The sequence below is a fragment of the Heptranchias perlo genome, chromosome 7, assembly GCF_035084215.1.
Source record: "Heptranchias perlo isolate sHepPer1 chromosome 7, sHepPer1.hap1, whole genome shotgun sequence".
NCBI classification, from domain to species: domain Eukaryota; kingdom Metazoa; phylum Chordata; class Chondrichthyes; order Hexanchiformes; family Hexanchidae; genus Heptranchias; species Heptranchias perlo.
In genome coordinates, this window is record NC_090331.1 from 36688021 (window position 1) to 36703631 (window position 15611).

At 39.8% G+C, this 15611-nt stretch overlaps 1 protein-coding gene across 3 annotated transcripts in view; it reads left to right on the forward strand.

The window, feature by feature from the left end:
- Window positions 1–380: 380 nt before the first annotated feature.
- Window positions 381–15611, forward strand: part of znf148 (zinc finger protein 148) — a 55111-nt gene continuing 39880 nt past the window's right edge. For 2 of the 3 annotated variants that reach the window (XM_067987317.1, XM_067987319.1), the window contains exon 1: window positions 385–555. The gene's annotated coding sequence lies outside the window, so the exon portion shown is untranslated. Of the gene's footprint in view, window positions 556–15611 lie in introns of all 3 variants that reach the window. The other variant, XM_067987318.1, reaches the window with a different exon arrangement.

Genomic DNA, 15611 nt, shown 5'->3' on the forward strand with positions numbered 1-15611 from the left:
AAGGAACTATAAGAATACTTTAGGATGTTTGGTAAAATTTCCATTTGAATCCTGCTGGATTATAAATATTTGGAAAATCATCCCATTTTGTGCACTCAACAAGGAATAAAAAAAAGTTCAATCTACTTCAGTTGGTGCACATTTACCAGTTTTCATTTAGAGGTGATTCTAATTGGTAAAAAAATATTAATTTTAATTTTAATAGCGGAAAATAAAACGAAAGATGATTATTGACAAGTCTGCTGAATCTTGATGGTAGAATGTTGTAATGGCAGAAGCGCTTCCCATAGCCCACAGCGCTGGTGAAAAGCCTCTACTCTGCAGGGACCGGGAAAGGAAGCAACGCATGCGCAGTTGCAATCTTGGTGCTTTGTGGGTAGCGGCCATCATGAAAGAATCTGAAAACAGAGCGAGGGTGTGAGAGAATTCGGAAAGTTAAGCGGCGAGAAGATTTCAGCCGGGGAGGGTACGTGGAGCGAGAGTGGTGACAGGCAGCGACTAAACATTTCGCCTAAGACGAATTCGGAGGATTTGTGAACTGGCGGAAACAAACCGGTAAACTGTGGGTTCAGTGTCAAGGAACTACGCTGCTTGTGCGCACACAGGCCCGAGCTCCCACAAAGGGACTAGGGTTTTTTTTTCTCCGGGCCAGTCCTGCGCTTTACGTGGGTTGTTCGGGGGCACAGTAAGTGAATGGAGTTTAGTGAGTGGTCTGTGCAGTTCCCCGCGCGGGGATTGACCCATGTGGTTCAAAATGTTACTGCGCGTTCCAGAGCATCCCTAGGTGTTCGGCAACCACAGTAACATTTGTTTATGATGTCACAATAACCGTTCTAATGGCACAGACCTCCTACTAACCCAGATGAACAAATCCTGCTGCTGTGAAGAGCAAATTGTTTCCCCCCTCCCTGCTGTGATCCGCTTATAAATGAATATGATAGATAATAAAAGACTGTATTTTAATGCTTATTTTTTTTTATGGAGTGCATTAAGTGAAGCACTTTTAACAACCTCATTTCTACCTGAAAATTGCAACTTCCTGTTATTAAAAAAATCCACGCAAAGCAGTTAACTTTAGGTTTTTCAACAAGTATATATGTAACTTGAAGACATCTTAAATTGGTTGCACACCATTGATGAAGACAGAATACCCACATATATGTATTTGTGAAGTGCAGTGATTGTTATTATGTTAGGAATCTTACAACACCAGGTTATAGTTCAACAGTTTTGTAGCAGTGTTGTAAGATTCCTTACATTTGTCCACCCCAGTCCATCACTGGCATCTCCACATCATGTTATTATGTTGGCAGATATGGTAGCCAATTTTCCCACATCTGTGAGATGAATGACAAGTTAATTTGTTTTGGTAATGTTGGTTGAGGTGGATTGTTGGTCAGGAGAGTGCTGTAGGATCATTACATTCATCATTGAAACAATAGAACAGATAGATGGGGCTTCTGTTTAATGTCTCATCCAAAGGATGACCTGATAATGTGGCACTCCCTAAGTGGTGCACAGAATGTGTTTTTTTTTAAACAACTTTTTAGACTTTGATCATCTTGATAAACTGCTACATAATAGACTTGATAGCAAAATTGATTCCCATGGGATTAAAGGGACAGTGGCAGTGTGGATTTTTAAAAATTTATTCATGGGATGTGGGCATCGCTGGCCAGGCCAGCATTTATCGTCCATCCCTAATTGCCCTTGAGAAGGTGGTGGTGAGCTGCCGCCTTGAACTGCTGCAGTCCATGTGGTGAAGGTTCTCCCACAGTGCTGCTAGGTAGGGAGTTCCAGGATTTTGACCCAATGACTATACATGACTGACGAAATTTAATGCAGAGTAGTGCAAAGTGATGTATTTTGGAAGGAAGAATGAGGAGAGCCAATACAAACGAAATGGTGTAATTTTAAAAGGGGTGCAGGAACAGAGACCTGGGAGTTCACATACACAAATCTTTGATGGTGGCAGGACATTGATGAGGCTGTTAAAGCTTATGGGTTTTATGAACAGAGGCATAGAGTATAAAAGCATGGAAATTATGCTAGATCTTTATAAATCACCGATTAGGCCTCATCTGGAGTATTGTCCCCAATTCTGGGCACTGCACTTTAGGAAGGATGTCCAAGGCCTTGGAGAGGGTGCAGAAGAGATTTACTAGAATGGTACCAGGGATGAGGGACATCAGTTATGTGGAGAGACTAGAAAAGCTGGGACTGTTCTCCTCACAGCAGAGAAACTTAAGAGGAGAATTAATAAAGATGTTCAAAATTATGAAGGGTTTTGATAGAGTAGATAGGGAGAATCTGTTTTCACTGGCAGGGGGATCGGTAACCAGAGGACATGGATTTAAGATAATTGGCAAAAGAACCAGGAGGGAGTTGAGAATTTTTTTATGCAGCGAGTTGTTATGATCTGGAATGCACTCTGTGAAAGCGTGGTGGAACCATATTCAATAGGGAATTTCAAAAGGGAATTGGATATATACTTGAAAAGAAAAAATTTGCAGGGCTATGAAAAAAAAGTAGGGGATTGGGAATAATTGGATAGCTCTTTGAAAAAAAAACAGCAAAGGCATGATGGGCCAAATGGCTGCCTTCTGTGCTATATGATTCTATAATTCTTCAGCTAATTACCACCCAGCAGCCAAGTTGGGATATAAGGTTATGTCTTGATAGGAGAGGCGAGGCAGTGGATGTGGTGGTGATTATGATTCTCTCTGCCCCTCACCTTAAAATCTGTCAGTAGTATAAACATGGCAGTGCTCATAACCAGCAGGTTCATGAATGTCGTATTTAGTAACATTCGTTACTCTTAATATTATATAAATGTAACATTAGACTACAGCCTTGTAGCGCTCTCCAAGTTATCTGTCCTTTGTTACTGAAGTAACAAATTGCTGTCTGAGGGCAGACTATTTACACATTTAATATTTACAAAAAGTAGTGACACTGGATAGTCCACTGATAGTATAGACTTTCAGAAATCTTATTTCCACCATATTTCAGTTTGTTTTGTGCCATTAAATTATTTGCTTGACAAGTGCTAAGTTCTCACAAAACTATAACACAGTCTCACTTTAACTATATGTAGTATTCTAATGAAATTATTTTAGAAATAACTTGCATTTTTATAGTGTCTTATGACCTCGGGATGTCCCAAAACACAGCCAATGAAATGTCACTATTGTAATGTGGGGAAATGCGAAAACCAAATTGCGCTTTAGCAAGGTCCCACAAAAATCAATGAGATCAACAACCAGATAATGGCCTGTAAACGGCTCTGAGCAGCACTTGCCACTCGATAGATTTATACTAACCCACTAACTTACCACGGGCACTTTCTCTAATAGGAAGCGGAGAGGAGCCCAGTGTTAGCTCCAGCAAAGCTAGGGTCCGTGGGAGAAGCGAGAGTATCGATTTCTCCCTTCGACCAATCAGATTGCAGCACCCTTGAAAAGCCGTCTGGAGTGAAAACCTTGAAGTGCAAGCTGCAATTTAAAAACCAGGAAGTGAAAACTACAACAATAAAATCAATTGTATAAACAGTTATAGGCAGCGAAAAAGAGAGGGTAAGAAATAATCGAATTAAATAAGAGACAGAAAAAAAAAGTTTTTTAAACAAAAATGTTAATGACCAAGAACTATTAAAATAAGGAGTAATGAGACACCACATTTTTAAAAGTTAATTTTTAGTTGTTTGGCAGTCATTAAAACTTACCGCACTGTTAAAACTTAGTTTAGACCTGGTATATTTAAGCGTACCTGTTTTGTGGTGATATTAGTTTGCTTCTGGTTGTGCAGAAGAACAAGTTGGCGCTGGTCTATTGATTGCAGCCAGCGATGTCACTTTTAGGCGAAGCTGTCGGATCGCTGGCGAACCAGGAAGAGCAAATTCTGGATTTCCGCGTTTGTCTGCGCATGTGTGAACACCCGAACTTGCTCTTCAATTTCGCCACTAATAACAGTGAACATTGTTGAGCTCACCATTCTTTTTAAAGCAATTTCCAGCCCAGTCTGTTTTAGTGATGTCTGTTGAGGGATAAATGTTGGCCAGGATACTGGAAGAGCTCCCCTGTTCTTCAAATGGTGCCATGGGATCCTGAGAGAACATGCGGGACATCGGATTAACATCCCATTTTATTCCAATCTACGGTTAGATTAAACAACTGCACTGCTAATATGGGCAGCTGCACAACTGTACTGTTAATGTGAGACAGAAATGTAAATAGGGCAATGTCTACAAAGTACTATGCACTAACCTCTTAATTATAAAGTATATTTATGGTTAAGTAATACTTATAATATCCTTGAGTATGAAGAGTATGTCGCTATTTAATTTTTAAAAATTTACCTATGGAAAGCTGCCTGGCACAATGGTTTAAATACCGGCCTTTCACCTGACTACCTGGTTCCAAATCTAGCCCAGACTTATGGGATGAAAGTCGTCTCTGTCTCTTGATGAAAGGGTCCTATGTGAAACAAATTTGGGCAGTTTCAAACAGTTCCTACAGCACAAAACTGCCCCAAATTTGTCATCAATTGTCATTGTCATTACCAGCTGCTGAAAATTCACACACAAAAAAACTACAGATGCTGGAAATCTGATTTATTGTTGCTTTTTCCATTAAATAAGTGAATTATCTAATAATTCAAATTAAGCAATGTAAATAACACATCAAAGTGGGAATTTAGTGCTTAGAATTGAATTATTAAATGATTTTAATTAAATAAACTTTGAATTGAGAGTAAACTTTATATGCCACAGTGTAATAGGGACTGAAACACATTGTTGGGACGTAGGGAAGGGAGCATTGCTCTGTATGTAACTTCTTTACTTGACCTGGGAGTGCTTGATGCTGACATTAGGTGCCTGAAATAGAAAGTATTCCATTCACTGGCACTGACATCCTTCACTTTGAGCATAAAAAGATTTTTGTTATCTTCAAAAAAAAGGTAAACTTTTCTGTCATTGACCACAGTAAAAGGTAAACAATACATCTACCAACAAAAATTTAAATCCTGTAGTTAGAAAAGCTGAATGGGTTGTGGTTTACCACTGTGGTTAACTATTGGTAGTAGATCAAAAAAAATTAATAGCTGAAAGCCTCCTTAATGGCATGGTGTGGTACTGGTGCAAATAGCAAGGTCCCAGGTTCAGTCTTTGGTCTGATCAAAGTGTGCTGATCTTGGGCAGGTAATTTATGGGGTACTGCATTAGCCTTTAGGTCCTGGGCAAGGGAGTGGGAAAAATCAATTAGAGGTTGCAGATCTGATTGCTGTCCAGTCATCCTAATGGAAAGTGTGTGGACATTGGCTGGTAGAACTGCACTGAGCTGTGATGCTGCCAGCGGTTCAACAACCTGTTATGCCCACTGGGCTCCTGCATAAAATATGGCCACTTGTGAGAGGTTCTAATGGGCTGCTTTGCCCATGAGACTGGACCCTGGTGGAGGTGATGAGGGAAGGAAAAAAATTTAGCTTGCACAGAGTGTGAAAGGAAGTTCTAAGTTTATATAAAAAAATAAAATGTAGTGGCTTGCTTCTTGATCAGGACAACAGTGTTTGCAATGTTTCCTGAGGCTAGTCACTGAATTACAGGAGCATGACTTCTCGTACCCTGTTCCACTAAAAGCATTAAGTGAGAGATGAGAAGTGCGAACCACAGCTGAGCTAGATTTCAGCACCACAGCCCACAAAGATGATGGAGAGGCCTGTTACATTTTTAAAATAGCCACATAGGAAATATTTATTGGTCATTTTAGGGCCTCTTTCCCCCCCCCCCCCCATCACTGTAGTAGCTCCTCTAACCCTGTTTTCTACCCCCACCAATGTAATCATGGTACACAGTTTAATGAAAGATGCAGTATTGAAATGTTAAATAGGAATGGATGGCAAATATGTTTAAATCATAATTTAAAATTTAAAAAATATATATATAGTTAAAGATAGGGGTATTAATAATATAAGTGATATGAAAATCAGCATTTTGAATTTATATAGCGGACCGGAACTTGCTCCGACCGGCGTGGCAAAACTCTTCGCACCTCCTGCATATAAAAAGTATGAATGTACTTACCGTGTGGTCCACAATGTAAATTTGCTGGATTCTGAGATCTTCCTCAGTGGTGCATTCTGATATCAGTGCAGGCCATGTGCGCATGGAAACAATGTGAGATTGCAAGCCCCGCCCACAGGCAAGTTAAACTCATAAATTTAAAGTGACATTCCCTATGTTAGTCTAAATAAAAATTTAACATAACATACTTCATTATAAAAAGGCAAGGAAATGATTTATAATGTACTGAAACATATAGAAATTAAAAGTTAGTTTTTTTAATTTTTAATTTTATTAATCAAAAAATATTAAAATAGGAATAATTAGTCATTCCACATTTTTAAAATTTAATTTTTTGTTGTTTTGCGGTCATTATAAGTCTCCGTGCTTTTAAAAGGTAGTGTAGGGCTGGTATTTTCTCGTGGCATAAGTATCTTCATTTCATCTGGGCAGATGGGTAAGTTTACGATTGTTTGGTGATTGTATATGATTGTGGTGTGGTTGGCCCTTTAATTTGGGACTACCAAAACGCCATTGAACCAATCAGAGCAAGTTCGCGATTTCCAGGTTTTAATTCCCACGTGCGTGCTCGCGAACTCGCTCCGATTGATTCGATGGCAGTTGGGATGGACGCCATTATGGAGCGGCGTCCAAGGTAAGTAAGTTCTGGGCCAGCATCTTTAATGTAGAAAAAATGTCCCAAGGCGCAAGTGGTTTAAGGTAGAAAATATTCCATATGTAAATCACTTCTTTTCAATGCCCTATTTAAAAAAAAAGTTAAAAACAGTAACTAAGATAATCAAGCTCTTGATCTTGTTTAACCCTTTGCTTGCTGCCACCGTTAACTAATTTTGTCAGTACCTGCTCCTCTGGGCCAACAAGATAGCTGAGGAGCTGCTTGTTTGTGAAGGGTGGCCTAAAAAGCAACCAACTGAAAATGCTGTTCACTCTCGTGAATGGCTGGATAACTCGCCCTTTGGAACTGAGTTTCAGCTACTTTGGCTGCATTGAAGAAATGTGGGCCCAGGTCAGTGGAGACACAGCCATAAATCAGATATACGGTAAAATAAGAGCTAAAGTAATTAGTAAAAGGAAGAGGATATTTTTAAAAAATCATTTCCCATCATCAGAACTGGAAGATGTTAGAGATGAACATCTTTTAAGCAAATACGGAGCCAGGGAAAAGGAGAAGAACAAAAGGGAAAGGTCTGCGATAGGTCATCGACCTGAAACGTTAACTCTGTTTCTCTCCTTACAGATGCTGCCTGACCTGTTGAGTGTTTCCAGCATTTTCTGTTTTTATTTCAGATTTGCAGCATCTTGCTTTTGTTTTAGTGTTTTATAATCTGAATGTTCATTTATTAAAATTGGGTTAATAAAACTAAAAACTACATCTAAGCTGGCACACTATGCTGGTGCATTAATCTGCTACATCCATGGTCTGTTGTGATAAGTTGCCATCTTCAGTGAAAATGAAGGGTGGGGGAAGGAGGTGGCTCCCCATAGGAAGTGGAAAATTTGGAGGGAGAGTTTCCTACCGGACTCTGGAGCAGCTGCCTTAAGAATATGTTGGTTATCTTCTCTCCTACATTGAAAGTGCTAAATGGGGAAATGGGACATAAAGATGGAAAGATATTTGTAATAGAAAAATATTTATTTAAAAAGGCCTGTAGCCAGCAACTTACAACAAAGATCAGTTAGTCCTCTCCCTTTTTTTTCCCCACTCTCAAGACACGTTTTAAAAATGCTGTGTTTGTTTACTAAAAGCTAATTGTGTAAAGTAGGACCTGCGGAAACTTTTATTTGAATAAATCGATAAAGAACTGTTTCTCTTGCAAATAAGAATTGATCTGAAGATGCTGCAGTGTGATTGAAAAGTTATGGCATCAGATAACATGTTTCCATTACAGTGAATTTAAAGGTTGTGTAGTGGGGAATGTACCAGATTTATTCAGAGTAATGGAGACTTCGTAGGTTACAAGTGGAAAAAGGTATTTGTCATGTGCTGTAGAAACAATAATTAATGTATGTGTGTTTCCTATTGACAAGTAACAAGAGCATGAATTGCAAAGAAAATGGTTCTCACCATGCCTAAGATTTTTTACATGTACAATTGCACTCCATTAATTTCTGCAGGAGAAGAAAACACTGATGAGCAGCCCCCATCCCAACTGTTTCAATTGGTGAAGTACTTTTTTAATGTGGAGTATCTTCCATTCCTTTAATGGGTATTATGTTCTATAGAAAAAATGTTATAAAAATTTAACTGCAGTGTCTTGGAAATCATACAAGGTCTACTGTGTTCAGTTTTAAACTCCGGATCAGTCCTGAATCCCAAAGCACAATATAGTGCCAAAATCTGTTTCCAAGGGAGTCCTGGTGCCACACCTGTGCTATAAACATATGTTGCATTCTTCTGTCTGTACACAGTGGCTTTCAAATTATTGCCAAAAACTGTCCTTTGTAGTTTAAGATTAAAAAAAATCTTCAGTGAAATGATACAAAACAAAGGCTATAGGGCTCTAAATTACCAGCTCAATGAACGAATCTAAATCCAAATGCATGCAAGGTGTTTATTTCAGCTTATAATTTACCTGGGAAAATCAGCAGAAGGTACAACCCCCCCCCCCCCACTCTCCCAAAAGAAGAGACATGGGCTTTCCTGGTGGCACAATGGGTAATTGCATTTCCTGGTGTGGTACTGAATCATAAAGATCAGCAAGATCTTGGGACTGTTCCACATTAGCTGATCTCGGCATTGATGGGGTGCATTTATTACTTCAACACCCCTGAGCTAGGGATGGGGAAAAATATCAGCATTCCCACTACCGACTGCTATCTGTTGACCCTCTACTAGAAAGTATGGATGTCAAATGAGGACAGGATTGGGTTTGCTTTAGTTCCTCCAAGGTAAAAATAGCCTGCTGATGCGTGCTGTATAGACTCACATGAAGAATAGTTGTTGGCGACTTGTTTTGAGGAGGAGAGAGGCAAGTGGCACAAAGGTTTTGATGCTCTTGCTGGTGATGTTTCTTAGTTACCAGTTGCTATTAGTTTATGTCAGTAGTTAAATAATGTCAGCTTTTCGTGTGCTGGTCAAATTGGTTATAAAATAAAAATGTCTAGATAAGTGCAATACTGTCAAGGGAAAGGTATAATCTGTAACCTGTGGTCCATGAGTAATACCGATAACCTGAATGGTGAAGTAGATTGTTATGACATGTCCAAATGTTTAATAGATGTTTGGTATTCCAGTTGGACATTGTATAAAAGAGTCACCATGCATCTAAATTGCTGTTTCTATAATATAATTGTAGCATATTTAAAGCTAGTGGAACTCTTGTGTTGCCCACAGTAAGTTGGAGCATAGTGTCTCTTGTGTGGTATTCATGTTGCTTTTGTATTTGTGTCTCACATCCTCTCACTCTTTGTTCAAGTAAATGGAAAACATAATTGAGATACATTGTTGAGACAAAGTAGCAGGGGCTTTCAGACGTGACTTGGGAGTGTTTGCTAGTGGCATTTCATGGCAATATTGGGAAAGTGTCACACTCCCCAGGACTGGCATCCTCACTTTGAACTCCAAATTAATTTATCAAAGCAATGAACTTATAATTAGCATCTGTAAAGAGAAAAGACAAGTTAATATTTTGGGCTGACCTGCTATGTATTTCCAGCATTTTCTGCTTCTATTTCAGATCTCTAGCAGTTGCAGTTTTTTTTGCTTTAGTTAACCTTGCATTTTTGAACTCATTTTTAGACTCATTTATTTGGTTATGAATAAGCATTGATGTTCAAATAAAAAGGAAAAATGGCAAATTCTGGAAATTGAACTTAAAAACAGAAAATGCTGGCAGTACATAGCAGGTCAGTCAGCATCTGTAAACAGAAAAGAAAGGTTATGACTTTTTGGGTGTGACTCCTTCATCAGACTGAAGGCTGAGAGAAAAACAGGTATTTTTAGAAAGGCTAGAAAACTAGAGAAAAGTGGGGTGAGGAGAGAGAGAGAGAGAGAGGGGGAAACCAACAGAAATATCAATTGCAGAGAGAGAGTTAATGTATTAGTGACTCGTAAACAACTAAAAGAAAACGGGTGATATAAAAGATTATCAATAAAATAATGCAGACGTATAGAAAAGACAGAAGAATGTGCAAATAGTGGGGAGGGGTGAAAAGACATGAGGTCCACATACAACAAAGGCATATGGAAAAAAAATTTAAAACTCCATATTCAGCAGAAATTCAACATGAAATGTAAACAAAACACAGTAGATCCACCATTCACAGGAAGAGAAAAAGAATGGGGTCAGTCCCCCACCAGTGCTGTTCTGACGAAGGGTCTCCGACCCAAATGTCAATCCGTATCCCCATCTCTCTCCTCAATGTTCAAATAGTCTGACTCCTTTCTTGCTCTGAACATAGAATTGTCTTCTGTGGGTGGAACAAAAAAGCCACTTGCTTTTATATAATGCCTTATCGGGCTGTTGAAAGATCTCAAAGCGTTTCACGCTGTGAATTGCGTTTGGAGTGCAGTAACTGTTGTACTTAGGCAAAGGTGGCAGCTATTCTGTGTCAGCAAAGTCCTACAGGTAGCAATGAAGTAAATAAATGGTTAATCTGTTTCTGGATGGTAATTGTTGAAGAGGAAATGTTGGCTCTCGCACTAGGACACCTTGGTGCTCATCTTTTACGACCGAGGGATCTTTAACATCAACCTGAAACTTTGATAGCGCGGCATTCCTTTAGTACTGCATTAGAGTGTTAGCTTGGGTATTGTCTTGGAGTTTGAATCTGTAACTATGACCTGAGGGGTGAGCACTACCTACTGAACCAAGCTGATATTTAAGTGGCACTGTGGAATGTACAGTTACTAATGTTGGATTGATAGCCCAAATTTTTCACTTGATTGCTTTTGGGATCAGGAAAGAATTTCTAATTTCTTGAAAGTTGTAACTCTGTTAAAATATTGGGGGGGAGGAGCTCATGACAATACAAGTTTGTTTCTTTAGTTTTACAGATGTGGGCTCAATGGACCTAAGTTTCCTTCTCTTTCTGGACGTTATATTATATTACATTGTTGGTTAATGCTTCAGTTTATTTAGAAGGACCCTGATTAAACCATTTATCATTTTATCGTCTGTGGTGTACAGCAGTTTTGCTAAGCAGATAAGTTCAATTATTATGATCAAAAATGTTGTTTCACTGATGAGACATTCTATTTTCATGTGCAAATTCAGCCCTGTTAAATTGTAAATCAGGCATATATAATAAATTTATACCTGCTTGAGATATAATTGCAACCTTATAATCACCCGAGTATCTTTTTTCCAATGTATTATAAGCTAAACTGTAAATCGCATGGGAGTGGTTTTAGCTTTTTAGCTTGATAGCAGCTCTCAGTGTAGAGTGAATGGCCATGGCATCCTTATATATGCAGACTAAAGGGTTAATGATTCACAATTTTTGCAAGGTTCAGAAATACACAATTGATGACCAGAAAATATATGTAATATGATTTTACCCAAAGATGTGAAGGTTTCTTTAAGCAAATGCAATATTTTATCCTATTTAAAAGGTGCCATTACTTTTGCTTTAACTGCTTTCTTTATTGTAGAGAGAAAAAATGGGATTGTCTTGGGTTTCCTAGTAGTTATCTGCTAGAATATTTTTTGTAATACTGTCCCTGATCCATGTAATGCTGAATATCCAGTCATTTTATTTCTCGTGTGATATGCTATTTCACAGACTGCCATCTAGTGTGGTTTTCATTAACTATAAAGAAAATAGATAATTTTTGTTAACTATAACTAAAATTATATGCTTTAAAAAAAACTAAAACAGTTCTATTTAGGGAACATAGAAACAGGAGTTGGCATTTCAGACTCTCAGGCCTGCTCCACATTCAGTTAGATCATGGTTGATCTACAAGAACATAAGAACTCTGAGCAGGAGTAGGACGTCCGGCCCCTCAAGCCTGCTGCGCCATTCAACAAGATCATGGCTGATCTTCTACCTCAGCGCCATTTTCCTGCGCCATCCCCATATCCCTTGATGCCTTTAATATCTAGCAATCTGTTGATCTCTGTTTTGAATGTACTCAATGACTGAGCCTCCACAGCCCTCTGGAGTAGAGAATTCCAAAAATTCACCACCCTCTGAGTGAAGAAATTTCTCCTAGTCTCAGTCCTAAATGGCCTACCCCGTATCCTTAGACTTTGACCCCTGGTTCTAGACTCCCCAGCCAGGGGAAACATCCTCCTTGCATCTACCCTGTCAAGCCCTGTAAGAATTTTGTATGTTTTGATGAGATCACCTCTCATTCTTCTAAACTCTGAGTAGACTAGGCCTATATTCTCTAATTTCTCCTCATACGACAATCCCGCCATCCCAGGAATCAGTCTGGTGATCCTTCGTTACACTCCTTCTATGGCAAGTATATCCTCTCTTAGGTAAGGAGACCAAAATTGTACTCAATACTCCAGGTGTGGTCTCACCAAGGCCCTATATAATTGCAGTAAGACATCTGCACCTCAACTCCATTTTCCTGCCTTTGCTCCATATCCCTTGATACCGTTACCTATCTCAGTCTTGAAAGCTCTAATTGACTCAGCATTCACCCCCTTTTGGTGGAAAGAGTTCCAAATTTCTACCACCCTTTGTGTGAAAAAGTACTTCCTGATTTCGCTCCTGAATGGCCTAGCTCTAATTTTAAGATCACGTCCCTTTTGTTCTTGATTTCTCCACCAGAGGAAATAGTTTCTCCTTATCTACCCCATCAATTCCTTTTAACATTTTTTTTAACACCTCGATCAGATCACCCTTCAATCTCCTGTATTCAAGGGAATACAAGTTTATGCAACCTTTCCTCATAAAGAAATTCTCTTAGCCCCGGTATCATTGTGATGATATTCAGTCCTTCAAAACAATTGCTTGGGGTTCCTAAAAATCCTGCATTTGTGACAGCAACCCAGGCTGATCTCCATTGCCTCCTCCTTCTGCACCTTTTGGAAAAAATCTTTAAAAAAAGAAGTTTGGCCTGAAAATGCTGACACCTCTGAAGGATGCAAGACTTCTTATTTTGAACTCGGTTCACAAGAGGTGTTAATGTCTTTTAGATGCACATCTAACTGGGAAGTCTGCCAAGCTTCTAGATCTAAATTCAAAAAGAATTAAAGCCAGAAAGCCAATCTGTTTTTTGTTGCGAAGTGGCCACTGGTGAAGTCTGTACAATGGTCTCAGCAGCTGATCCACAACCACCTATAAACATATTCTCATTTCATAATGAGATGAGAGCAAACAACACCGACAATGCATGGCTGATACGAAGTTGTGAAAATATCTGCATGCTGAATGGAATACGCAAGAACAAACACTGAAATTATGGATTGACAATTTATGTACACAAACTTAACTAAAATTGCTCTTGATTTTTTGCCAGCACTTTGTCGCAAGTTTATGTTACTCGCGACATGTTGCCTTATAGACCCATTGAAGTTTACATCGCAGAAGGAGGCCATTCAGCCTATGGTGTCTGCGCTGGCTCTTTGCTAGAGCAAACCAAAACTAATCCCACTGCCCTGTGTGTTTTCCATTGCCCTTCGTCTTCCTCTGCTTCAAATATTTATCCAGTTGTCATTTAAAAGATGCAGTGGTCTTTGCCTCAACCACTCCCTGTGACAAACCATCCCATGCTCCACCAACCTCCTTCCTCACTCATGGTGACAATTTTAAATTGATGACCTCTTGACCCTGACTCCCTAACTAAAGGGAACTTTCCCTGTTCACCCTGTCTTTCTGCTTAAATCTTAAGATTCAGTTTCTATGTTTGATTTTTATGTTTTCAATATCCATTATATATTCAAAAAAAAGTGAGTGGTCTCAAGAACAAACACTGAAATTATGGATTGACAATTTATGTGCACAAACTTGACTAAAATTGCTCTTGATGGTACTGCACCAATAGATGGTGCTGTAAATGTAATCTCGAATGTAATGTGACACTGCTCTCACTCTGATCACCCCCTACAATTCAATTGTTAGATGTAGGAGCATTCTTATACGTAATTTGAATACTGTTGGTGCGTCTTGACTCCTTATACCAATCTTTCATTTGCAAGCACCACATATCTGTTCTGCCATATCCCTGCTATATTCTGCACTGGATGTATTAACTGCGTTCTCTTTTTAGCACCTGGACAAACAACCAGTTAGTCTCTAGCAGTGAAAATCTCTTGGTGTTGCTAATTAGGTCATTGGCTTCGCTGACTACCCTCATCTGGAAAAAGAATATTACGTCCCCATTGCTCCCCTTCTCTTTACCCCCTCCTCCATACATCACGATCCTTGACTAGGTGCCATCCCTGCCCTCACCCTTGCTGAACTTTTTTTAGGGCGTGATGGTCGTTCCTAGGTCCGGCCACTCCTTCCCCTCAGGCCGAGTTTGTTTTTGACTTCCTGCTGGATTTGACTATAACAGGCTACTCACCGACAGTCAGGGATCATCAGGGATTGTAGATGGCAGCAACATTCCAGTGGGGAAAGATGTAAGAATTACATTTGAAAACTCTTGATTCCACAGTTGGTTGGTTGAATGTTGGAAGAATATCCCTGCCCCTCTACTGAGCAGGTAATCAGGCCTGGGCCCAAAGTAGATTATACCTTGATCCCTCCCCCTGTGAGCTGGAAACCGGGCTTGGCAGAGAGAAGAGTAACATAATACCATACCCCCCTCATGTACAGAGTATGCTAGCTTGGCCTAGAGGGTTTGCCAGCCTGGCCCAGCCTTCTCCCTGCTCCATCCTCTGCTAAAATTGTTTGCCGGCCCAGCTTATCCCCTCCACCACTTAGACTGTTTGCCAGCCCCACCTTTTTTCCAAAACCCCTTCCCTTCTACCCTTTGTAAGAACTGCAAACACACTTAAGTTTCCTCCTTAGTACTAACTTTCTTTGATTTGAGCCAATGGTGAATTGACTATTTTCAAAGGCAGGAATATGACCTGTCTGCTCCTATTAGCATGCTTCAGTTCTGGGATGTGGGATTCCAATGGCCTGATGAATCACTGCTAATGAAGCTTTGTTGGTTGGTATACTCTGTGGTGACAGCTTTATATTTAAAAAAAAATATTCTCCTCCCATTTCTCCCCTCATCCATGGCCTTCCTTCCCTTCCCGTCTCCCTGTAACCCTACCCGATCGCCCAACAGTACAGCAACTTCCTGTGCCATCTGGCTCACTCCAGCGGTCTTCAATTTTCTTGCCCCCCCCCCACCCCACCACTCAGCCTCTAACCCTACTCTACCATCCCGCTCCCCCCCCCCCCCTCCCCAATTTACTTCCCCCTCTGGCCTCCAGCATTACTGACCGACCTGCCCCTCAGTCCAATTAGTCTGTATTCCCTCTTACCCAGCTCAAACTGAACACTGTGTGTACAACATGCTGGGAAATGGGCTAGTTAAAAGTAAAATTTGTTACCAAGGCTTTTCACTAACAGTAAATAACAAAGACTTCAGCCTACTGATAATTTGAAGTTGTTTTGTAGGTAACAAAATGAA